We start from the raw sequence: 27,116 nt of genomic DNA on the forward strand, positions 1-27,116 counted from the left end.
AATGAAATAGCAGATGGCGCCGAATTGAATCTAGAAAGGCAACACCTCCTACGCCAGCTAAAGGCTGGTGAGAAGGTGCTGACAAAGGTGAGGCGGGAGAAGAACGATCTCCAAGATGCCAACACCAAGCTGGGCCTCGAGCTGAAAGATGTTCGTGCTCAGCTGTCAGACTCCGTGAAGGAGAATCAGCGGCTTCGGCGCGGCATATTTAGTAAGTGCTTGAACGAACCTTTGAAAGAAAGTTCGGAGGGGAAGTCGACTAACAGAGCAATATCTACAGGTGTGCTAACAGGTCGTCCTGCAGAGGAGATGCCCGGTTCTACGGGTGACCTTCTTCCCGAGCTCTCGCAACTGCTCGATCGAGTTCGGCAGGCGATGCAAGGCGTCGCCCAGGCCCTGTGGCCATCCGCCTCCATGCCCGAAGGTCTTGGAGAACTTGCGGAGAAGCTAAAGGGAGCACGGCGGCGCTTCCAATTGTGGAAGATATTAGCCTGCCGTCAAGGCGCTAGGGAGGCCTGGGCCATGGTGAAGACGCGGTACGCAAAGGCTGACCCCAACCACATGGCCAAGGTCGGTCCTGTAGGGCCCGATGGGAAGGAGATCCCTGTAAGCTTAGTATATGGCCAAGTAGAGTTGGCCTCAAAGTATTCCCAGTAGGACTGTAAATTAGACAGCCTGTTAGACGGTATTGAAGAGGAATACAGTCAGTCAAAATGACTATGTAATTTAATTGACATTTATAATGCCTTCTAGCCGGATTGTAGATCATTTGTCATGGCCGACCTTTTAGCTTCAGCCTCGGGACCTGACGTTTCGGAGTGTGTCCGAATTCCCATGCGGTTATATAGGAACCGGGGAATGCATGGAGACCAGGCGTAGGGGTCATTAGGGCTTGAACAGACAAGTGCCCGACTAGTTATGTTATATTACATGGTTAGTAAGAAACATCATCTAGGGAGAATAGTTCCGTTAGGGGTTCCTTTCCCTGGGAGGCATGCCCTAAGGTGCATGTCCATGCTGACGTAGGAAAAACATCTGGGGGCGTATATATAAAAATAAAAAAGATCATCTTTAGTTCACCGACCGAATATTCCCTTAAGAACACTAGCTTTTGGCTTCACCCAGTCTAAGGTACACGTCCGGCTGACCTGGCAGTAACAATCGCAGAGGTGCTCCCTTTACCTCCTAGCCGAACAATCGAGAACGTAGGGGTAAGCACAGGAGCCAGGCAACCCAGCTTGGCCAAAACTTAAGTCATATCGATGCATATAATGGTGAATAAAAGGTACATGCGGAAGTGTGACACATGTGTTGGGCATAAGCCCGTATGAATAAGCTTCTGTTTAAAGAAGCCCCCAGGTTTAATGAGCACAGATAGCGCGTCACTTTATGAGCCTTTAGAGGCTATAAGAGAGAGAGAGAAGAAGAGGAGAAATGTAAGACAGAAAATATATAAAAAATGGACAGAGGAAGGAGACGAACACAGAGTCTGGTGCTAGGCATAGAATCTTCGGAGACGGGCTGCGTTCTATGGGTTTGGCTCAAGTCGGTTATCCGATGCATCCCGCGGGCGGTACGCTCCACCAGTCAGGACTTGGTCAATTATGAAGGAACCTTCCCACTTGGGCTTGAGTTTGTCCTTTTTCTTGTCCGGTAGTCGTAGAACTAATTCGCCAACGTTGTAATTTTTGGCCCGTACTTCTCTGCTTTGGTATCTTCGAGCCTGCTGTTGATAGAATGCGGAACGGGCTTTTGCCACGTCACGCTCCTCCTCCAATGCGACCAAGTTGTCCTGCCGATCAAGCTCGGCTTCTCTTTCTTTGTACATGCGCACTCGAGGTGAGTCATGAATTATATCGCAAGGCAAAACTGCCTCTGCGCCGTACACCATAAAGAATGGTGTGTATCCGGTGGTGCGATTCGGTGTGGTCCGCAGGACCCAGAGTACGGAGTCGAGCTCCTCTACCCAGTCCGTGTTAGATTCCTTGAGGGACCGCACTAATCTGGGTTTGATGCCGCTCATGATAAGACCATTTGCATGTTCGACCTGGCCATTAGTTTGTGGGTGATAGACGGAAGCATAATCGATCTTGGTGCCCATGTTTTTGCACCAGAGTTTTACCTCGTCGGCTGTGAAGTTCGTGCCGTTGTCAGTGATGATGCTGTGGGGGACGCTATAACGGTGTACAACCCTGGTTATAAAGTCTATCACCAGTCCGGATTCGGCTGTCTTAACAGGCTTGGCTTCTATCCATTTGGTGAACTTATCCACCATGACCAGTAAGTATTTTTGCTTGTGGGTTCCGCCTTTAAGGGGTCCAACCATGTCAAGCCCCCAGACCGCGAAGGGCCAAGTAATGGGATAGTTTGGAGGGCGGTGGGTGGCATATGGCTTTGGTTTGCAAAGAGCTGGCAACCGGTGCATCGTTGGACTAAGTCATGAGTGTCTGCCCGGGCCGTCGGCCAATAAAAGCATGTATGGAAGGCCTTGCTTACAAGGGACCGGGCTGCAGCGTGATGACCACCGAGTCCGGCATGAATTTCAGCCAGGAGGTTTCGCCCCTCCTCTTCGGAGATGCACCTTTGAAGGACTCCAGTGGTGCTTTTCTTATAAAGCTCTCCCTCGTGGACTCTGTAGGCTTTGGATCACCGCACTATGCAGCGTGCCTCATTTTGGTCCTCGGGGAGTTCCTTCCTAGTAAGGTAGGCGAGGAATGGTTCTGTCCATGGGGCGATGACGGCCATTATTACGTGGGCTGAAGGTGTTATTTCATTGGCAGAGCCTCCGATTGTGTCAGAATGTTCGGTGTCGGGCAGTGCGGTTGGGTCCGGGCTGTTATTGTTCGGCTCCCCCTCCCATACTACGGATGGCTTGAACAACCTTTCCGAGAAGATGTTGGGGGGGACTACATCACGTTTTGCGCCGATGCGTGCCAGGACATCTGCCGCCTGATTATTTTCCCGGGCTATATGGTGAAATTCAAGCCCCTCGAACCGAGCTGACATTTTTAGGATGGCGTTGCGGTAAGCTGCCATTTTTGGATCCTTGGCATTGAAGTCTCCATTGATTTGGGATATTGCGAGGTTCAAGTCCCCGCGCACCTCCAGGCGTTGGATGCCCATGGATACTGCCATCCGGAGACCATGTAAAAGGGCCTCATATTCGGCTGCATTGTTGGAGTCAGTGTACATAATCTGTAGTACGTATTGAACTGTGTCTCCTATGGGGGATGTCAAAAGGACGCCAGCCCCCAGTCCGGCCAACATCTTGGAGCCGTTGAAATGCATGATCCAATTTGAATATGTGCCGTATTCTTTAGGGAGTTCGGCCTCCGTCCATTCTGCGACGAAGTCGGCCAAGACTTGCGACTTGATGGCTCATCGTGGCTTATAAGTTATGTCGAATGGGAGGAGCTCAATGGCCCATTTTTCAATCCGGCCCGTTGCGTCACGGTTGTTTATAATATCGTTAAGTGGTACTTCCGAGGCTACTATTATTGAACACTCTTGAAGGTAGTGTCATAGCTTCCGGGATGCCATGAATACCGCGTACGCAATCTTTTGATAATGCGGGTACCGTGATTTGCAGGGAGTGAGGACAGTGGACACATAATAGATCGGCTTTGGAAGGGGGAATTTGTGTCCGTCCGCTTCTCGTTCGACGACGAGCACTGCGCTTACAACCTGATGTGTTGCTGCAATGTATAATAACATTGGTTCGCCAATGTTTGGTGTGGCCAGGACCGGACTTGTTGCCAGTATGGCTTTTATTTCGTTGAGTCCGGCCGTGGCTACATCCGTCCATTTGAAGTGTTCGGTGCGCCAAAGGAGGCGGTAAAGGGGTAGGGCCTTTTCTCCCAAGCGGGAGATAAAGCGGCTTAGAGCCGCCACACATCCGGTTAAATTTTGTATTTGTTTGAGCTCCTTTGGGATATCCAGTTGCGATAGATCTTGGATCTTGGCCGGATTTGCTTCAATTCCTCTACCGGATACTATGAAGCCCAAGAGTTTTCCGGCTGGAACGCCGAAAACACATTTCCGGGTTGAGCTTGATGTCGTATGTTCAGAGGTTATCGAATGTGAGCCTCAAGTCGTCTACTAGAGATTCAACATGTTTTGTTTTGACAACCACATCATCTACATATGCCTCCACTATTTTGCCGATCTGGCTTGCCAGACATGTCTGAATCATGCGCTGATATGTTGTGCCGGCGTTTTTGAGCCCGAAGGGCATTGTGTTGAAGCAGAATGGCCCGTATGGTGTAATAAATGCGGTTGCGGATTGGTCTGGTTCTGCCATCTTGATTTGATGGTAGCCAGAATATGCATCGAGGAAACACAACGAATCGTGTCCTGCGGTAGCGTCGATAATTTGATCGATGCGGGGGAGGGCGAAGGGATCCTTTGGGCAAGCCTTATTAAGGTCTTTAAAATCAACACACAGGCGCCAGGATTTGTCCTTCTTTGGTACCATCACCAGGTTTGCTAGCCAGTCCAGATGTTTTATATCTCTGATGAATCCGGCCTCCAAGAGCTTTGCTAGCTCCCCTCCCATGACATGTCTCTTAGGTTCGGAAAAATGCCGAAGAGCCTGTTTGACAAGTTTGAATCCTGCTTGGATATTTAAGTTGTGCTCGGCCTGCCTGTGTGGGATTCCTGGCATGTCTGAAGGGTGCCAGGCGAAAATGTCCCAGTTCTCTCGTAGGAACTCTCGCAATGCGGCGTCAACATCAGGGTTTAACTGTGCCCCGATGAAGCTGTTTTATTGGGGTCCGTTGGATGGACTTGGAATTTGACTATTTCGTCCGCCGGTTTAAAGGAGTTGGACTTGGATCTTTTATCGAGTACCACATCGTCCCTATTCACCATAGAGCGCAGCGCAGTTAGCTCCTCAGCCGCTAGGGCTTCGGATAGTGCCTCGAGGGCCAGTGCGGCTGTCTTGTTTTCAGCGCGGAGTGCTATGTCCGGATCACTAGCAAGAGTGATGATCCCGTTAGGCCTGGGCATCTTGAGCTTCATGTACCCATAATGGGGTATTGCTTGGAAGATTGTAAACGCTTCCCGCCCTAGCAGAGCGTGATAACCGCTGCTGAACGGAGCCACCTGGAACGTGACCTCTTCGGACCTGTAATTATCCGGCGTGCCGAACACCACATCTAGCGTGATTTTTCCGATACAGCGCGCTTCCTGACTGGGGATTATTCCTCTAAAGGTTGTGCTGCTTCGCTCAATGCGGTTCCAGTCTATTTCCATTTTTTGAAGGGTCTCCTCATAAATGAGGTTCAATCCGCTACCGCCGTCCATGAGTACCTTGGTAAGACGAAAGCCGTCCACTATTGGACTGAGGACCAATGCGGCTGGTGCTCGGGCTGTTTGGAATTTAGGTTCATCACTAGCATTAAAGGTAATAGCCGTGTCACTCCATGGGTTTATTGTTGCTACTTGGTAGACTTTGGCAAGGCTGCGGAGTGTCCTTTTTCGCATATTATTTAATGCGAAAGTCTTGAAGACTGTTAATACCGTATTGGCATCTCTGGGGTGGCTTTCTGTGGCCTCCGGAATTAGGAGATTTTCGCCAATTTTGGCCACTTGCCGGAGTATCCAACATGCTCTGAGGTTGTGAGTTGGTGTGGCGTCCTTTGTACTGTGAATTTTACAGGGTCCATTAAGCCATCCTTCCAGTACGGTTCCATGCCCTGTAGAGGGTTTTTGCTTTTTAATGCTTGACCCGGGTGACTGGTGATGATGCACCCTTTTATTTCGAACTGGGTTTGTATTCAGGTCCGGATTGTCCCAAAATTTTATTTCGGTTTTCCAGGCGCTTTCCATCGCACAGTACTTTCGCACAATGGACGCCAAGTCAGCGAAGCATGTAATATCACGGCGACTTATGGCGTTGAGTATTCCCTTGCCTGTGCAATTATTGTAGAAGATTGAGATTGCGTCTTCCTCGTAGCAGTCCCTTAACCTGCTCTTAACCAGGAGGAATCTGGCCCAGTAATGATGTACTGTTTCATCGGGTTCTTGCCTGATTTTGGATAGATCGCTTATGTTGGGGTGGGTGGGTGGAATTAAATCCGAAGCCTCACCCCATCTAAGGCTCAGAGGCCGAGGAATTTCCGAACTCGAAAATTTGGATTCCTAGATGTTGTCCAATGAATCCAGCCTGTTGCCTGACTCTAAATTCAGGTCTTGAGTGATATCCTCCCCTCCGCGGGTATCCAGCTTGGAGGGATCCGGAATCCGGATGTAGCGAGTCCTTAAGATAGATGAAGGGTCGCCGCACTGTCCCTCTACCACAACAACGTGATGGGTGACTTGGGGAGAGTTAATCTCTCTCAGATAGGGTTTAGGCGCAATCTGGTCGTAATCCATGGCGATTCCCAGGGCAGCGAAGTGATCCAAGAGCTCGTTTATGGAGGAGAGCTCCATTGGATGTAACTACTCGGCGAGTTCCGAGCTGACATGAAGATTGTTTTCGATGGCTCGAGAGGTCATCGTCGGCGTAGAAGCCGAACAGGCGGTCATAAGAAAACCACCTAGATGGAGGGTTTGGCCGACAGCCAAAGCTCCCTTAGCAACGGTGCCGTCTTTAAAGACGGGGCGAGGCATCCTTCCAGATGGCGACGACACAGAGGAACTCTCAATGAAAGCACCAATGTCGGTGTCAAAACTGGCAGATCTCGGGTAGGGGGTTCCGAACTGTGCGTCTAGGACGGATGGTAACAGGAGGCAAGGGACACGAAGTTTTACCCAGGTTCGGGCCCTCTCGATGGAGGTAAAACCCTACGTCCTGCTTGATTAATATTGATGATATGGGTAGTACAAGAGTAGATCTACCACGAGATTGAGGAGGCTAAACCCTAGAAGCTAGCCTATGGTATGATTGTTGATGTGTACGTTGTCCTACGGACTAAAACCCTCCGGTTTATGTAGACACCGGAGGGGGCTAGGGTTACACAAGGTCGGTTACAAAGGAGGAGATATACATATACGTATTGCCTAGCTTGCCTTCCACGCCAAGTAGAGTTCTATCCGAACACGAGACGAAGTCTTCAATCTTGTATCTTCATAATCCAACAGTCCGGCTAAAGGATATAGTCCGACTGTCCGGACACCCCCTAATCCAGGACTCCCTCAGTCATCTTTGGTATTAAATCCATAAGTAGCCCTCATATTCATATGGCAATTTATTTTTATTTCTTGGATAGTGTTCCATGCCCTTCCTTAACGGAAATTGAAATCTAATGTTTCCTTCTTTCATATCAATAATTGCACCAATCGTTCTAAGTAAAGGTCTACCAAGTATAATTGGGCATGACAGATTGCAATCTATATCAAGCACAATAAATATACGGGCATATAATTCCTATTGAAACAATAAGAACATCATTAATCCTTCCCATAGGTTTCTTAATAGTGGAATCCGCTAGATGCAAATTCAAAGAACAATTATCAAATTTATGGAAACGTCGCACATCACATAAAGTTTTTGGAATTGTGGAAACACTAGCACCCAAATAACACAAAGCATTGCATTCATAATCTTTATTTTAATCTTAATAGTATGTTCCCATTCATCATAAAGCTTTCTAGGGATTGAAACTTCCAACTCATGTTTTTCTTCAAATGATTTCATCATAGCATCCACGATATGTTTATTAAAAGCCTTATTTTGATTGTAAGCATGAGGTGAATTTAGCATGGATTGCAACAAGGAAATACAATCTATTAAAGAACAATTATCATAATTAAAGTCCTTGAAATCCAAAGAGTGGGTTCATCGCTACCTCAAGTTTTGACCTCGCCAATCCCACTTTTATCAATTTTTTCATTAAGATCTTCACCCTACAAATTATTGGGACGCCTTCTAGCTAAAGTGGACTCATTTCCAGTCCCCTATTTATCAAGTTTTATATTAGCAAAGACAGATTCAATAGGATTCACACCAAACACATTAAGATCTTCATCATTATTATCACAAAAACTTAAAGAACATGCTTTTACAAACCAATCTCGCTTAGCACACATCCAAGTGGTTCTTTCTCTAATTTCATTGATAGAAACTTGACTAGCTTTTAGAGATTCATTAATATCAATATTTGGTGTCATAGATCTAATACTAAAATAATCAATCTCATGAGAAATTCTATCAATTCCTAGCAAATCATCAATCTTAAGCAATTTTTCTTTGACCATAGCATTGAAAATCTTTTGAGAATTAATGAAACCCTTAATATTATTCTCAAGATCAGTATGTATTTTATTATAATTTCCATAAGAATTGTTGTAGGAATTACCATAATTATTAGAGGGATTACTAGGAAACGACCTAGGGTTGAAATTACATCGATACGCGTTATTACCAAAATTGTTCCTACCAACAAAATTCACATCCATAGATTCATTATTATTATCAATCAAAGTGGACAAAGGCATATCATTAGGATCAATAGGAGCACTCTTACTACCAATCAATTTAATAAGTTCATCCATCTTTCCACTCAAAATATGAATTTCTTCAATCACATGCACTTTTTTACTAGTAGAGGATCTTTTGGTATGCCATTGAGAATAATTTGCCATAATATTATCTAGGAGTTTAGTAGCTTATTCTAATGTGATTTCCATAGAAGTATCTCCCTCGGCGGAATCTAAAAGGTTTATAGAAGCAAAATTCAATCCGGCATAGAAATTTTGTATAATCATCCATGAACTTAAACCATGAGTAGGGCAATTTCTTATCATCAATTTCATCCTCTCCCAAGATTGTGCAACATGTTCATGATCAAGTTGCTTAAAATTCATTATATTGTTCCTAAGGGAGATGATCTTAGCGGGAGGAAAATACTTGCAAATAAAAGCATCTTTACACTTATTCCATGAATCAATACTATTTTTAGGCAAAGATGAAAACCAAGTTTTAGCACGATCTCGTAGGGAGAACGGAGATAGCTTCAATTTAACAATATCATTATCCACATATTTTTTTGCATATCACACAACTCAATGAAAGTATTTAGATGGGAGGCAACATCTTCATTAGGCCTACTGGGAAATTGTTCCTTCATAACAAGATACAACAAAGCGACATTAATTTCAAAAGATTCCACACAAGTGTCGGGAGAAATAGGAGTACTAATAAAATCATTATTATTAGTGTTAGAAAAATCACACAACTTGGTATTTTCTTGAGACATGATGACAAAACAAGCAATCCAGCACACAAGCAAACAAAAGGAAAACAAAAAGATGAATGCAAGAAGGCAAAACAAAGGCAAATATTTTTGTATTTTGTAGAACCTCCCCGACAACGGTGCCATAAATTCTTCCAGCTACTTCTTGCGCTTGCGTTGATATTTCCGGAAAAGGCTCCCTCCCGTGGAGTGCCGGAAAAGGCCCCAAGATGGGATCTCATGAGCACAGAAGCTTGCGGCGGCGGAAAAGTATTTTTGGTGCGCCCGTTGGTATAGGGGGAATATTTGAGGAATTATAGTGCAAAGATTAGGGCTGGAGGGTCTATGAGGGGCCCACAAGCCAGGGGCGCCCCCCGTGGCGCGCCCCTATGGCTTGTGGCCGCCTCGTAGGTCTTCTGGCCACCTTTCCAAGTCTCGTGGGTTTTTTCTGGTCCAAGAAAAATCACCTTAAAGTTTTATTCCGTTTGGACTCCGTTTGATATTCCTTTTTTGTCAAAAACAAGGGAAAAATAGAAACTGGCACAAGACTCTAGGTTAATAGGTTAGTCCCAAAAATAATATGAAATATCATATTAATGCATATCAAACACCAAAATAGATAATATAAAAGCACGAAACAATAAAAAAAATAGATACATTGGAGACGTATCAGGGAGTCTCTCCCCCTCTCTCCCGGTGGCGCCAGAGTGCCGCCGGGGCAAGGATCCTGACGGTGATCTACACTGTTACATCTCCATCGTATCTACTTTTCCAAACACTTTTGCCCTTGTTTTGGACTGTAATTTGGATGATTTGAATGGAACTAACCTGGATTGACGCAGTTTTCAAAAGAATTGCCATGGTGTTATTTTTGTGCAAAAATAAAAGTTCTCGGATTGACCTGAAAATTTATGAAGAATTTTTGTGGAATATATAAAAAATACTGGCAGAAAAATATACCATACGGGAGCCACCCAGGGGCCTTGAGCTCCATACATACCTATTCGTAGATAAAAAAATCTAAGAGAAGGATTCATCGCATTTTATGACACGGAGCCGCCACCACCTCCTGTTCTTCATTGGGAGGGTTGATCTAGAGTCCGTTTGGGGCTCCGGAGGGTGGAAATCGACGCCGGTGCCATCATCGACCTTCCTCTATCGCCAATTCAATGACGCTCACAACTAGGAGTGAGTAATTCCATCGTAGGCTTGCTGGACGGTGCTGGATTGGATGAGATTTGTCATGTAATTGAGTTAGTTTTGTTAGGTTTTGATCCCTAGTATCCACTATGTTCTGAGATTGATGTTGCTATGGCTTTGCTATGCTTAATGCTTGTCACTAGGGCCCGAGTGCCATGATTTCAGATCTGAACCTATTATGTTTTCATGAATATATGTGTGTTCTTGATCCTACCTTGCAAGTTGTAGACACCTATTACGAGTTATGTTCCGAATACCCCAAGGTGACAATAATTGGGATTCTTTCCGGTGATTACTGTAGTTTGAGGAGTTCATGTATTCACTAAGTGCTAATGCTTTGTTCCGGTTCTCTATTAAGAGTAGGCCTTAATATCCCTTAATTTCCATTAGGACCCCGCTGCCACGGGAGGGTAGGACAAAAGATGTCATGCAAGTTCTTTTCCGTAAGCATGTATGACTATATACGAAATACATGCCTATATTACATGGATGAATTGGAGCTAGTTCCGTGTCACCCTAGGTTATGGCTGCTACATGATGAATATTATCTAGCATAATTATCATTGCCGATCCAATGCCTACAAGCTTTTCACATATTGATCTTTGCTAAGTTACTTTCGTTGCTACTGTTACAGTCACTAGAAAACTGCTACTGTTACTTTTGCTACTGTTATCATTACTACCATACTACTTTGCTACTAAATACTTTGCTACAGATATTAAGTCTTTCAGGTGTGGATGAATTGACAACTCAACTGCTAATACTCGCGAATATTCTTTGACTCTCCTTGTGTCAAATCAATAAATTTGGGTTGAATACTCTACCCTCAAAAACGGTTGCGACCCCCTATACTTGTGGGTTATCGAGACCTTTTTCTGGCGCCGTTTCTAGAGAGCATAACTCTATTTGCTGAGTCACTTGGGATTTATATCTAATGATCACTATGAGGGATCTTAAAGATACCAGAACCAAGATCATTCCCTCTAAGATGAGGGGAGGTAAGGAACTGCCATCTAGCTCTGCACTTGATTCACCTTCTGTTTTGAGTAAGCTTGCAACACCACCACCTACTATTTATTCTGATATGTCGCAAGTTATTGATGATGCTACTTCTGCTATGAATCATGCTTATGATGATACTAGTACTTTGCTTGATAAGACTGTGCCACTAGGTGAATTTCTTGATGAACAACTTGCTAGAGCTAAAGATATTGAGAATGCTAAAACTGATGATATTTCTGAAACTGATGAAATTATTGAAACTGAACACTTTGAAACACCTATTAGACCCAACACTCCTAGATATGAATTGCCTGATATACCCGAGGGCAATGTTATGGATGGAGAGGTAGCTAGGGATTTTCTTGCTTGTAAGGATATAGAGGATCTCAAGAAACTACTAGTCAAGTTGAAAGAAAAAGCTTTGAATGCTAGAATGCAATATGATCCTAAGTTTGGTACTTCACCTATCTTTGTTACTGATAAGGATTATGAATTCGCTATCGATCTTGAGTTAATTACTTTGGTTGAATCTGATCTTTCCATGGTTATGAAACTGAAACTGTTGTGGCACACCTTACTAAATTGAATGACATAGTCACCCTATTTTCTCATGAGGAAAAATTTCACTATTATTATATCCTTAAGTTCTTTCCCTTCTCATTAAAGGGTGGTGCTAAGATATGGTTTAATTCTCTTGCTCCTGGTTGTGTGCGTAGTCCCCAGGATATGATATACTACTTCTCTGAAAAATATTTTCTTGCTCATAAGAAACAAGCTGCCTTAAATGAAATATTTAACTTTGTGCAAATTGAAGAAGAGAGTCTCCCACAAGCTTGGGCGAGGATACTCCAATAACTTAATGCTTTGCCTGATCATCCTCTCAAGAAAAGTGAAATACTTGATATCTTTTATAATGGACTAACCGATGCTTCTAGGGACCACCTAGATAGTTGTATTGGTTGTGTTTTCAGGGAACGAACTATTGAACAACCTGAAGAATTATTGAGTAATATATTGACTAATGATAATGATTGGACTCTTCCTGAACCACCTCCTAAGCCAACTCTGAAGAAGAGAGGTATTCTATTTCTCAGTCCTGAAGGTATGCAAGAGGCAAATAAATCTATGAAAGAAAAATGTATTAAAGCGAAAGATGTTAAGAATTTACCACCTATTGAAGAAATACATTGTCTCAATACCCCGACACAGGTAGTAGAGGTTGTGGCATCCCAGCTCAGAGTAACTGGTTTACCTTGCATTGCCAGCCCAGATATCATGTCTTATGGCAACAGACAACAACTTGGTATAGGAAAGCAACTGCTTTATTGATATCTTGCGGGAACATAGGTTTGATGATAAATAAAGTAGTGAGGCCAAGCGACACAAACGGTGCTGCTGCACATATGCACATTATTTAGTGAACATGATGCGGGCCTCGAAGATAACGACACAACTACGCGGCAGTGGAAAGATGGCGTAGTAGGACTGCATCTCACAGGGACACTAATGTGGACACGACCAAGACTGCGATGCACGATACAACTCCAACTCCTAGTACATCTTCTCCTGAAACTGGCATGACATGCCAGGTGAGTACTTTTAATGTACTCGCAAGCTCACAATAAACAATACAACAATGACAAACAATAACATGATATTTAAGCAAGTTATTTGCAAGAACATGGCATGCTACTCATGAAGTGTAAGTGCTTGAAATCAGGGTCCCTCGGAGCTGCATGCCATGTTGGTTACCTCGTAACCATGAACATCATCTTACCACATGATCACCTCTAGATCACAAAAGAAACCAACTCGATGGTTCCAATAGCTCATCCATCATATCAAGTGCCATGAGTGTAATATTACTGTGCAAGTTAATTATTTGTGTTCACCCACAGTGTGACCTACTACGAAATGTGTCCATGACCGAGGATGCGGCTATCGATAGATTAAACACACCCTGCAGAGGTTAGTACACTGTACCCACACCAAAGAACCCATGGCCTCATGCCCCCATTCGGGTGGACCAATGACATTTCGACAAAACCAATCTATTGCATGACATTTTCCCGGCCACTCCGACCAACTCCCCTTTGGGCTAAGTCATGGGTGGCCCTGATGTCACCCCGTGACATCCAATAGCCACCGTCGTGGCAAAACAATATGGTCCCAAACAGGGAAAATGGTACCAAAACAACCATGGACACAAGCTAGACCTACCTACCGGGCCAATGCAGCGCAAGCGCATAACCGTCCCTAGTTGGAGGCACTGGGGAGAGGCATGACAATAGACGAATAAGGTCCTTACCATAAAGGCAAATGTGGTTGCACTGGGAAGCTCGATTCGCTGGCACCATGACTCGATCAACAACATGTTCAAGTTGTATTATTGTCATATTTAACTTGAAATAAAATCTACTCGAGCCATAGTATGCCATGCATATGCACCATTTCAACCTCATGATGGCATTCACAGAATCATGCTTATGATCATATCAACTCTACTACATGATTTAAACAAGTAACCAACATACTTCTGTAAAATATCTAGCATAGCATGAAAGTTAATCTAGCACAAGTGAAATTATTTTAATAACTATATGCATTATATGAAGTTATATTCAAGTAAAAATCATAGCTATTGCTATGTCACTCTTGCAAATGTTTGTGGTGGCTTGCCTTAGTTCAGAGGATGGTCACAAAACTCCTAGTCCTCTTCAAGACAAGTTTGCTCTTCTGAAAATGATCAAAATGGCATAAAGAAAATGTCACATAACACATTTAAATTCACTAGAAAATATCTACAACAAGGAAAAATCTCAACTTTGGCATGCTGAAACAGGAGCTCATAAAAAATAATGCAAAAAGAGTCATCTCATGTGGACTTATGGTTTAAAAGTTATAGCCGGTCAAAGTTAGGTAAAATTTCTGAATAAAAATGAATTTAAACTAAAAACAGAAACTCCCAGAGAGGGCCACATCGAAGGTATACTTTGGGTTTACGCTTTCACTTATACCGGTTCCTCGAGAGAGAATAGAGGCTGACAGGTGGGGAACTCAGTCAGGTTTATAAGAGAGAGGGAGAGAAATAGAGACGGCGGCTCGGCCGATGATGGTTCTCCGGCGAGGAGGCCACGACAGCCGCCAACGAGGTGGGGGATGGACAGGGCTCATCGAGATGAGCACACACATACCAGCAAATTGGACGGAGGTGGACAGACGGTGTCGCGGCGATCTTCTTTGTAGATGGAGGGCGGGGGAGATCGTCGGAGTTGGCGTTTCCGGCGAGGATAGGTTGGTTCAGTAGCACCGTCTCAACCAGGGGGAAGCCACAAGCACGCCTGAGAGGTTGGGAGAGATAGGGAAGCACCAAAGCGAGCATGCGACAAAAGGGGATCCGTGGCCAACTCCAGCGATGAACGACAGCTGGAGGCCTGCCCGGCCTTGCCGCGGTGCTACACTAGTGTTTTTGTGGCTAGAGGAGGAGCTTGGGATGGATGGAGAGGCTCAGGGAGGGCTGTATTTAGAGGGGAGGGCGAGGCAGGGCTCGAGATCACCGAAGGGGGTTCTAGAGCGGGGAGTGGCGACGAGAGGGGCTCAGAGTGACGGGAGGGGTCACTGGTGATCGCACATGCACAGTTTAGAGGTAGAGCGAAGCACAGGATGAAGCAGAGCGACGAATCGGGCACGCGGGAGCACAGTGTTCTCTGCTCCGTTGTATCCACGTTTGCAGCAGCTGTCACCAGTGTCGGGAGCTCCAGGGAATACTCGGGAGGGATGAGTCAAGGGCGCAGAGGATAACTGACATGCTGGCTGGGCTCACGACAGCTTCACGGGTGCGACAGAGGAGGTGCTGACGTGTTGGACATGCTGAACACATGCCAGGCACCATGAACCAGACATGCTGAACACATGCCAGGCACCGTGCGCTGGTGCCAGGCAGTGCACCAGGGCTACAAAACCTTGTCAAATCTCAAGTCCTTGCAGAGCTAGGCCATATTGATGGGTTGGTTCATTGCCAGGTCGACCATAAATGACATCAGCTCTTTGACAAGTTTCTAGACAGGAAATGTTGCAGCCATTTGAGAGAAATCTAGAAGGAGTTAAGAGTTGAAACTTGGAGGTTAAGGTTTTTTTTGGAAGTTCACTAAGCCATAAAAATTTCAGCTCAAAAGGATTAGGCAAAAATGCACTTCCTTCACAAAGTGCTTTTCCTGACCAGAAGAGAAGATATTTTCTAGAGAAAAAATACTCCTCATGACCATGGGATATTTTTGCATAGGAAGATGATGCATGATCCAAAGAATATTTGGGAATTGTCTCAGATTTTTGGGGGCAAGAAAAATGGGTGTTGCTTCGGAGCAGAAGTGAAAAACATTCATTTTCAAAGAGAAAATGAATATTATGCCATTGAGAAAAATATTCACATGGCATTATTTTGAGAGATATGAGGTCAAGAGATGTTTTTGAGAGTGATATGAGTCACTTGGGTGAAAAATCATAAGAACGCCCAAGTGCTATGTCCAAATGAGTTAATTCCAAAAACCAAAATTCAAACCAAATATGCAATAAATTCCAGAGAAAGAAAAGTGGCAAAAACCAGGGTGTTAGAGAGGTAAATTCTCTCTATAGATTTGATGAAGGTGATATTCCTTATAATAAATCTTTTAGTCAATGCTTGCATGAATTTGATAACTTAATTGTTAAACAAGAAAACGTCTATGCATATGTTAGTAGACAATTGAAACGAAATGCTTATATGCTTGAACGCTTGATGTTAATGGTATACATGTTAATGATTTTAAGGTTGTGAGTAAAAATTCTTCTATGGTAAAAACTCAAGTAGAACAAGTTCTCAAGGCACAAAATGATTTTCTTAATGAAATAAATAATAAGATGAATGACCATGTTGTTAGAGTTATGACTAGAGGTGGTAAAATGACTTGGGAACCTTTGTATCCTGAAGGCCACCCTAAGAGAATTGAACACGACTCTCAAAGGATTAATACTAATGCACCTAGTGCACCTAAAATGAAAAAGAAAGATCATAGGACTTTGCATGCTTCTAGTGAACCTACTGTAGACACACCTAAAAACACAAATGACATTTTTGTTTCTGATGTTGAAACACAATCTGGTGACGAACATGAACCTAGGAATAATGATAATGATGATGTTCATGTTGATGCTCATTCTAGTAATGATATTGATGTGGAGATAGAACCTACTGTTGATCTTGATAACCCACAACCTAAGAATAACTCATATGATAAAAGAGACTTAATTGCTAGGAGACATGGTAAAGAAAGAGAACCATGGGTTTAGAAACCCATGCCCTTTCCTCCCAAAGCTTCAAAGAATAAAGATGATGAAGAATTTGCGAAATTTGTTGAAATGCTTAGACCTTTCTTTTTGCATTTGCGTTTGACTGATATTCTGAAAATGTCTCCTTATGCTAAGTATATGAAAGATATTGTTACAAATGAAAGAAAGGTACCAGAAGCAGAAATTTCCAGCATGCTTGCTAATTAAACATTTAAAGGTGGAATACCCAAGAAACTAGGAGAACTAGGAATATCAACTATACCATGCTCCATTAAAAGACACTATGTTAAAACTGCTTTATGTGATTTGGGAGCCGGTGTTAATGTTTTTTCCTTTCTCTTTGTACCGAAGACTTGATTTGATGAGTTGACACCAAGTGAAGTGTCTTTGTAAATTGCCAATAAATCAATTGCTATACCCATCGGTATTTGTGAGGATGTGCCTTCATAGTTACAAATGTTACTATATTAACGGACTTTTTTATTCCTGATATACCTGAGGACGATAGTGTGTCGATCATCCTGTGTAGACCCTTTTTGAATACTGTAGGGGATGTTATTGATTGCATAAGGGCAATGTCACTTTTCATGTTAATGGTAATGAGCATACGGTACACTTTCTGAAGAAACTACCTCAAGTTCATATCATCAACTCTACTAGAAAATTTTCAACAATTACAATTGGAGGTTTGGAAATCACTATTCCTACTATCAAAAAGAAATATGATATTCGTATTGTTGGGGACATGCATATCCCCGTGGAGGTAACCTAGTGCTAGACCAAGATTCTCCAGTTTCATGTCATTTGGAAGAAGTTTTTTAATTAGACTTGATCAAGCTTATTAATGGATTCGTTATGAAGGGAATGAGATGGATGAATTTAGTAAACACAATGTAACACCCTAATTTTTGGCCCTTTCTTTTTCTTTTTGATTTATTTGGGTTTTGCTCTGATTTTATTTTTGGAGTGGATATGTGGACTTGAAACCTGGGAGACCCTCATTTCTTCTCCTCCCAAGTGGTTCATCATTCTCAAATCTATCCCAAGATGATGTCAATTCCATTCTAGCTCAACCTCAAAATTCTTTTCTTGGAATATTCCTTTTCTATTAAAGGAATAATCCTTTTTCCCTAGGTTCTGAAGCAACCTATATTTATGTCACTCCTAAAATTCGCAAATAATTTTCATAATTTGCTTTGGGTCACATATTGCTCAAATATGCTCAAACTTTCCTGTCCTAGCCGAAAATTAATTCCCCAATATTATTCCTTCATTTCTATCTAGAGTGGCTTTCTGTGAAGGAAGTGCCACGTATCCTTTCTTGATTGCTCCCCAACTTTTTGGGCATTCTATCTCACCCAAATAATTGCCTCATGCAAAAATTCAACTTTATTTGCCTAGCCAACCTTCCTTAGTGATTTTTCAAAGTTTCTGTCAGACAGAAGCCACTGTGAAGGAAGTACTATCTAGGAGTATCCAAATGATTTGAAATTTTGCATGCCTCTTTATGTGCTCATATCATCTCCCTCCTCCAAATTTCAGCTCCATACCTTGATCTATGTGAGCACAGGATCAAATCTTTGATTCTGTTAATATTTTCAGGTTGTGAAGCAAGTATATTTTATATTGCTTCATTAATTATGAAAAATTACTAGATCATGATCCTACCTATATGACATCTCTGCAACAAATTTGGGACCATTTCATCAAGCCATTTTATCACCAATATTATTTAAAGTTTTTGGACATAGAGGATGTTTGTGAAGCAAGTACCATTTTCACAAGTCCATTTGGTATAAAATTTTGCAGCATCTTAATATGTCCAAATAACCCTGCCATGCCAAATTTCAGCTCAAGTGGGTTGTCCATGTGAGAGCATCATCATATTCTCTTTTCTGGACCTAATTTGCAGTTGCAAAGCAACTATATTAATTTGGGGTCCATTTCTCCTCTAATTGCACAAGATTATAGTCCTTCCTATCTTAAACACCCCAGACAACTTATTTGACTCCTAAGTCACATCTGGTGATCACTACATCATGATTCAGTTTGATGCAGGAAACTTTCAGTGAAGCCTCACATCTCTCCAGAGCTCCTTTTCTTGATCTATCACCTCCCTCTGTCTCAGTGATGCAGGGACTCATCACTAGACATGTCCATGCAGCCTCTCTTGTCCTCTCCATGCCAGTGCCCGTGGTGACTGCCTCCCTGGCATCTCATTTCACGCGCTCTGGCGGCATCCGACGCGTTCTGAGGAGAGGGCAGCTCTGCCTTGACAGTTTTCTCGCGCCCGAGCATGCCGACCTAACTCCCCTGCTCTCTCCCATCGCCCTTGGCCCCTACCCCTATCGAACCCTCCTCGCCGGAGCTAGACGCCAAATGCACACAGGTGCACTATGCCCCGCTTGACCCGGTCCTCGCCCCGTCCGTTTCTTCTGCTCCCCGGCGTCGGTTTCTTCTCCGTGACCCTCCCCTGCACTCCCTTGTCCTATCCCTAGCCCCGTGACGCTCTCGGCCATTGCCAAAGCAGGCCCGTGCGCCATGGTGGCAACTGGCTTGGCCTCATCCTCCCCTCATCTATATAAGCGTCTCCTAGGTGTCCCAACCGCACCAGGAGCTCCACCGCACTCCTCTAGCCCTCCCCAGCTACCTCCTCTTGCTCGGGAGCTCCTCCTCGCCGCCCCTTTGCCACCACGGCCGCCGCCTCAGCTATCTCAAATTCTTCCGAACCAAACCCTCTTCCTCCAATCTACCTCCACTAGAAGCCTCCAGCTCCACCCTGGACCTCCCCCATAGTTTGGTGCCTCCTCCCCATGATGTAGCGTCGGAGCCGTCAACGTCCGAAGCGCCGTCCACCGCGGTCTAGTCACCTGCAGTCGGTTGGTCCCCGATGTCCATGCCCTAAACCGGTGGCTGCGCCGTGATCCTCTGAGCACGTCGGTGGTCCAGGCGCAGCAAATAGTGGCCCACAGCACCGGCACTTGTCGCCGGAGTCTTCCCCCGCCCCGGCCGGGCGCGAGGCCTGGAGGAGGAAGACGACGACCAGGCCAGGCGGGCCCCACCCCAATGCCGACCCCACCTGCCAGTCACTCCACATGTTGACTATCGGTGTCAAAACCGGCAGATCTCGGGTAGGGGGGCCCAAGTTGTGAGTCTAAGGATCAATGGTAAAAAGGGACAATGGGGACACGGTGTTTACCCAGGTTCGAGCCCTCTCAAAGGAGGTAAAACCCTACGTCCTTCTTGATTGTATTTGATGAGTATAGGGGTTAGAAGAGTTGATCTACCTCAAGATTGTAATGGCCAAACCCTAGCAGTCTAGCCTATGATTATTCTAATGCCCTCTGCGGACTAAACCCTTTGGTTTATATACACATCGGAGGGGCCTAGGGTTGTACAAAGTCGGTTCACAGAGGAAAGGAGTATTAAACTGGACACCAAACTTGCCGTTCTACGCACATATGAGTCCTACCCGGACACAGGAGGTGGTCTTCTGCTTCGCCTTCACGACCCATCAGTCCAGCCCGTATCGAATAGACCGGAAACCTGAGGACCCCCTAATCCAGTACAACCTCAGTAGCCCCCAAACTTGCATTCAATGATGATGTAGTATCCGACTTATGTCTTCGGCTTTGCAAGGCGGGTTCTTCATCATACTCCGAATTGACGACAGTCCGGTTTTGACCTCCATGTTTTGCCTTTACGATTCCTTCCTGTTATCACCTCAATTTCCATGCGCTGGGCGAATGCGAATGGCCCATAATAATCTTTTACAAATATGCCCCTTACCATGCAAGGGCGGCATCTATATAAGGAGGTTAGATCCCCGAATGCCATCCACATCGCACAAAGATCATCAGAGCCAACCACGAAAAACTTCAAAACATGGCCAATGCTCCTAGATCTTCTTCGCGCCCTCATGGCCCTCAAGCGGGTGATTGGCGAAGTTGCTCCGTGTCTCACGTCCAGCTGAATCGACTTTAGACGGAGGGATATCTCCCTCCCGCAGATCTAGTCTTCGTGCGGGTGGGATTGGCCTCGATTGGCAATTATGTGCTAGCAGAAAATTTCCCCAACCCCAACAAGGAGGAGAAGGTGTGCTTCGTCTCATTCCTTCAGAGGGGCTTAGGATTCTAGATCCAACCCTTCCTCAGAGGTCTATTGGAATTCTACGGGATCCAGCTGCACATCCTCACACCAGGTTCTATCCTGCACATTTCAGGTTTTGTCGCTCTCTACAAACTGTTCTTAGGCTGCGAGGCTCATTTTGAACTATGGAGAAAGTTCTTTTGCCTTGTCCCTCGTTCCCAAGGGGGTTCCATATTTGAGGTGGGCGGCGCCAAAGTATGGTGCATAGCCGGATCAGGTTACCTCGTCGAAATTCCCAAGACCCGAAGAATGGACTTCAGAATGGTTTTATATTGAGGACATTCCCCTTCTGGACCCAGTTCGGCGTGGAGTTCCTGAATTCTCCAGTGCTCCTTTGAAGAAATGCTTCAATTGGCACCCCTGGAGCCCCAAGCAAGAAGACAGTGCGGAAGTAAAGAGGTTGGTTAGCAAGGTCAGGGTACTTGCCCATTCTAAACTTTCGATAATCAAAGTCATGGCCATCGCGATAAAGCGATGCATCCAGCCCCTTCAGTCTAGAGTGAACCCTTTATGGTGTTACAACCGAAAGGACGACGCATCTTGTTATAAGCCCAAATACCCCAGCCGCATTATAAGGGAGAGGAAGAAGAATTCACCCGTTTAAATTGTCGGGAAGGTTTTTCCATGTATAAGCCCATTGAATGGGTAAGTTTTTGATTATGTGCAATGTCCTACCTCATTATCGAGGTGTGCTAATCAAATTGTTCTAGTCGTGTTAAAACAGACATGGAGGAAGGTGGTCTAAAATGTTCATTGCCCCTCCCCACAGCCGAAGGACTATATCTTGCAATGAGGACCCCGGCTTCCGCGAGGATCCGAATATATTTATAGAATTTGATGATGGAGTCTTTTATCAAGCGAGCCTTGACGGTTCAAAAGTGGCTATTATGGACAACTACCCTGGCATTCTCCCTTTCTCCAATGTAAGTACTCGGAAATCATCCTCAAAAAAAGGAGCCCCCCACTTGCATTTCACCCATCACACTGAATCGTGCGTCATAGGATCAGCGCTCAGCAAGCCACACTCCCTCGAGGGGCGGCCCCTAGGAAGGGAGCATCTACATAGGGGGAGCCTTCAAAATGAAAGAAAACTGGGAGCACCGTCGAGCCCCCTCCTTCATCAAAGAGGTATAACCTTTAATATGTGCCTAGGCATAAGACCAAATTGTCAAATTTCTCCTCCCATCTTATTTCAGGAGGAGCACACGACGAACTGTGTCCAAAGGCCCAATTAGCCGATCATGAGCTAATCTGGCACTGGGCTCGAGAGCCAATACAGAGGCAATGCCAACGCATCCACCTCATGAGGATTCAGATGACGTATCCGTCAAAAATTCCAAAGTGGAGAGCGTGGTGTATCATCGACGACTGAAAGAGATCATGCGTGCTCCAGCTTTTACTGACCAGGAATTTACTGCCCTTAGCTCCGTGGATGCATATATACGAGCCGCCCGGGACGGACTAGCAGGAGTTGCTTACCTGTTTTCAAAGGATATGCAGGTAATAGTTTGTGCAAATTTAATAGATATATGACAGTAGCCCCCGATACTTGAAGCGGTTAAACCAACCGATTTAAAGAATTGTTATGACCGCATGTTCTCAAAGATAAGAACAACACACTGTCCCAGGAGCTTGAAATGAGCCGGACAAAGCTAAATGCCGCCACCACTGAGCTAGAGGTAATGAAGAAATTCACGATGACTATTGATCAAAAGAACAAACTAGAGGAGGAAAAGTATAAGCAAGCCGAAGAGATAAAGAGCTTAAAGGCTCAATTATCGGATGCACAAAAAGAGAGTAAAAAGTTGAAAGGCGGCATATTTGGTACGACCTTTGAATCATCCAAGAAACTCATATTGTCTAGTAATTCAGAGTATTATAATGATGCTCTTGCAGGTGTGTTAACTGGGCGTCATGAAGAAGAAGTATCCAAATTCTGAGGCGATGTTCTAAAAGAACTGTCCGTAGTGCATGAGCGAGCCCGAAAATCCATGGAGAGTATGGTCAAAGCCTTATGGCCATCCGATGCCCCTCTAGAAAGTATGGAGGAGTTGGCGAACCTATTAAAAGGTGCTCGGTGCCATTTTAAGCTATGGAAGGCATCAACATCCTGGGAAAGTGCACAAAGGCATGGGCGATGGTGAAAACACGCTACACCGGGCTCAATTCAAATCGTATGGCCCTAGTTGGACCTCGGGGACCGGACGGAAAAGAGATTCCTGTGAACTTTGTACATGACCAAGTGATGATAGCTGCAAAATATTTGCAAGAAGACTGTAGCTTAAACAGTCTTATAGATGACATAGATAAAGAGTAGGCACTCGATTCGATGGATCAATGTACTTTATCATCGAACTTATCTTGAACCGAACTTGTTCAAAAAATTTCATCGCAGGCCTTCGGCTTCAACCTCTGAACCAAGAAGTTGGAGTGTTTTCGGATACCATGTTTGAATGTAATAAGCATTCATTATGTCTGGAAACCAGGCAATCCGGTCATATTGCTCGAGAAGACAAAATTTGTTCAGGGAGTTATGTTATATTACTATTTAACGTAAGAAACATCATCATCAGAAAATAGTTCCGTTAAGGGTTCCTTCCCTTGGGGCATCATGCTTAATTATGCATGCCTAGGCTTTGATCCGAAAGATAGAATTACGATAAATGTAAATAATCTGTCATTGCTTGCCGACCAATTATTCCCTTAAGAATGCTAGCTTTTGGCTTCACCCGTCTGAGGTACAGATCCGGACTACTGGTTGTAACAATCGTAGAGGTGCTCCCTTTACACCCTAGCCGAACAATCGGGAACGTAGGGTATAATCACAGGAGTGAGGTAACCTAGCTTGGCGAAAACTTAAGTCATAGAGGTGCATATAACGGCAAAAGATGTATAGAACAAATGCGGTAAACAATGTAAGCAACAAGCTTTTAGTAATAAACTTCGTCAAAGAACTACCCAATTACAGTGGGGTGTGTACCTTTAAAGATGTGTACCCCTAAAAGTTTGGTAGATCCGGACGCACCCAGGGATATTAAAAGAAAAAATAAAAAAAAGGAGAGGAGAAAAAGGAACCTAGTCAAAGTAAAAAAGGTGCTACCGAACTATATGTAGAATCGTCGGAGCCGAGGAGCATTCCATGGATTCGGCTCAAGGCGATTATCCGATGCATTACGAAGGAAACAGGCTCCTCTTGTGAGAACTTCATCGACAATGAAGGGGACCTCCCATCGTGGTTTGAGCTTATCCTTTTTCTTCTCTGGGAGACGCAAGACGAGATCACCAACGTTATATGTATTGGCTCGCACTTCTCTGCTTTGGTATCGCCTGGCCTGTTGTTGGTAAAATGCGGAACGAGCTTGTGCGATATCGCGTTCCTCTTCGAGGCCATCTAGGTCATCCTACCGATCAAGCTTGGCTTCTCACTCTTCGTACATGCGCACTTGAGGTGAGTCATGACTAATGTCGCAGGGCAGGACAACTTCTATGTCGTACACCATGAAGAAAGGTGTGTATCTGGTTGTTCGGTTAGGTGTAGTCTGTAGCCCCCAGAGCACGGAATCGAGTTCCTCAACCCAGTTCTTGTTTGACTCTTGTAGGGAGCGCACTAGTCGGGGTTTAATGCCGCTCATTATCAGGCCATTGGCCCGTTCGACCTGACCATTTGTTTGAGGGTGGTAGACGGATGCGTAGTCGAGTTTAATGCCCAATTTAGCACACCCGTTATTTACCTCATCGGCCGTAAAATTGGGCCATTATCAGTGAAGATGCTGTGCGGGACACCGTAGTGGTGTAGCACGCCAGATATAAAGTCAATCACTAGTCCTGCTTCAGTCGTTCTTACTAGTTTGGCCTATATCCACTTAGTGAATTTGTCCACCATAACTAGTAAATATTTCTTTTTTTGGCTTCCCCCTTTAAGGGCTCTGACCATATTGATCCCCCAGACCGCAAAGGGCCAAGTGATGGGGATTGTTCTTAAGGCGGTGGGAGGCATATGACTTTGATTGGCGAAAAGCTGACATCCGACACAATGTTTGACAAGGGCTTGTGTGTCTGCTCGGGCCGTTGGCTAGAAAAAACCTATCCGAAAAGCTTTGCTTACGAGGGCCCGAGCTGCGGCATGATGGCCACCCAGGCCATCATGTATTTTAGCCAAGAGTTGCCGTCCCTCCTCTTCGGAGATGCAGCTTTGGAGAACTCCGGTAGTGCTTTTCTTGTACAGCTCACCTTTGTGAACTTTGTAGGATTTAGAATGCCGAACTATGCGACGGGCCTCATTTTGATCATTAGGAAGCTCCTGCCTATTAAGGTAGGCTAGGAAGGGTTCAGTCCATGGAACAATAATGGCCATGATCTCATGAGCAGAGGGTGTTATTCGATATCCGAACCCCCGATGATATCTGTATTGTGTTCGACTGCTGGGGGCGTGATCAGGTCTACACTAGCGTCTCTGCTCTCGTCCTGCCATACCACGGATGGCTTGAAGAGCCTTTCCACAAAGGTATTAGGCAGGACAGGGTCGCCCTTGGCACCCATCCGAGCAAGTATGTATGCTGCCTGGTTACTGTCTCGAGCGATGTGATGAAATTCGATCCCCTCGAACCGAGCCGATATTTTTAATATGGTGTTTCGATATGCCTCCATTTTTGGATCTTCTGCATTGAACTCTCCGTTTACCTGAGATATTGTTGGAGTTGTGTCGAATATCGTGTACAAGGTAGGTTACAGTTGGACTATGAGTTGTATTGTGTTTACATAGGATGTGGAGTCGTGTTCTAGTAGGACACTTGTATCCTAGACCTCTCATATATAATGGGGGTAGACACAGGATGTAACCTATGCCAACATAATAGCACCGGAACACAGGGGAAGCCGGCGGCATGTGCCAGTGTCCAGGGCGACCAGGTGCGGCATTGTGACGGTGTCACGGGGAGGAGCGCCCATAGTCAAGCCTCGGGGATGTAGCCATATCGATGAACCTCGTTAACAAATCTCGGTGTCATGCTCGTGTGATTGCTTGGTCCTCGGATGATCGACGGTATGCCTCGAATTTATTCTAACAAGTGGTATCATGAGCTAGGTTGTTTGGAGCCTGCGGATCGTTGATTAGAGGAAATCGAATCTAAGATGCAGCCGGCCATCGGCGTGCTTCTCAGCGTGATCGAAAAAAGGCAATCATAAGAGGTACTTGACTGATCTCGGTGAGTTGCGGCGATCAACAATATACTAGTATGTGTGGCGCGGCACGCGTGCGCACGCGGGATGTGCGGCGATCGATCGGATGATCGCGCTCGATCAGGCGAGCATCAGGCGGCGGCGAACATGCGGGCAGAGAGAGTCTTGGCGAGATCGTTCGAGTTGGTCGAGATTCATTTGATATGGCCTGTGGAGCCGTGCGTGCGGTCACGGACGAGGCGTGCAGCTGGCGCATAGGCCAATAGAAGCAGACCAGATGGGGCCGAAGTTGGGCTGCTGGATTGGCACGTGTGCGGCCGAGGTGTACATGGATCGGACAAGACTTCCAGGAGCGTTATGCAAAGCCGACGTGTGAGATTTGTTTTGTGGAAAAAAGTGACGGAGTCCCAAGTGGAGATGCATTCACCTTGTTCCGAGCCGGACTAGTGCAGCAACAACGTAGTTCCTTCGTGTACGGGAAATTCCACCGTGCCACACGTCTGTTGGAAATAGCTAAGGCATTGGCAGCAATTGCTAGCATATGGACTTGAGTCGGATAGGAGCCAAATTCACGTTGAAGACCAACTTGTTTTGGATTTGCTATTAGTACATGAGGGGTTTGCTCGTGTACTTGGGCATCACGTAAAAATAAGCTCGGTTATTTTTCATTGGATCGGTCATACAAAGAACCATGGCGTCAATGGATACTAGGTTTGAGGTGGAGAAGTTCATCAGAACTGAAAACCTTGGGTTATGGCAGACAAGGATGAAAAAATTCTTGGCACAACAGGGATGCTTGAAGGTGTTGCGGGGTGTCAAGCCAGTTAAGATGGACGATGATGGTTGTGAGGAGTTGCAGATGGTTGCAGTTAGGAAAGTTCGGCTCAGCTCAGACACATAGGGCAGTTGGCCTGGATAGTCTGACAGATCGACGCAAGTCGGTTGGTACAGAAGATGGTGGTGGGTTCGGCGATGACGACATTGGAGCGTGTTGCTGATGGTGATCGACTTCTGGGGGTGGAAACATGTGGCGCAGGCCCGAGGGCTTGTGCGGCTTCAACAAGACTATGGCGCGAGATTGATTC

The sequence above is a fragment of the Triticum aestivum genome, chromosome 4A (assembly GCF_018294505.1).
Source record: "Triticum aestivum cultivar Chinese Spring chromosome 4A, IWGSC CS RefSeq v2.1, whole genome shotgun sequence".
NCBI classification, from domain to species: domain Eukaryota; kingdom Viridiplantae; phylum Streptophyta; class Magnoliopsida; order Poales; family Poaceae; genus Triticum; species Triticum aestivum.